The following is a 444-nucleotide window of genomic DNA, read 5'->3' on the forward strand; positions in this document are numbered from 1 at the left end:
ACGGCGGGTTATTGTCAACAACTGTTGAGCAACGGTTGGGCAGCGGCGGCGGCACAGCGGGTGACTCTCGGCAACAGCGGAGCAACGCTTGAGCAACGGTGGGAGCGCTAGCAGCACGGCGGGTGATTCTCAACAAGTGTTGAGCAACGGCTGGGCAGCGGCGGCGGCACACGCAACGGGGGTGTCCCGACGGATGATATGCGGCAGCGGGTGACTTCTAACAGCAACTGGCCCTCGGCAACCGGTGGAGCGAAACGACCTAGCAAGACTAGCAAGACTCACTCCAGGCACTGCCATTCCCCTAGTCGCTCTCTACAAAAGTAGGGGCTGGAACGGGTCGGCAGTGTCGGAGGCTCAACCAGCCGGCGACCAATTAGGATGCCTAAAAGGCGTGCAATCCTGGTCTGCCGGCGGGTTGAGTCGTACTTGGTTTTGGCTTGGCCA

The sequence above is a fragment of the Rhagoletis zephyria genome, unplaced genomic scaffold (genome assembly GCF_001687245.7).
Source record: "Rhagoletis zephyria isolate East Lansing unplaced genomic scaffold, Rhagoletis_zephyria_1.1 Rzeph_scaffold_00575, whole genome shotgun sequence".
NCBI classification, from domain to species: Eukaryota; Metazoa; Arthropoda; class Insecta; order Diptera; family Tephritidae; genus Rhagoletis; species Rhagoletis zephyria.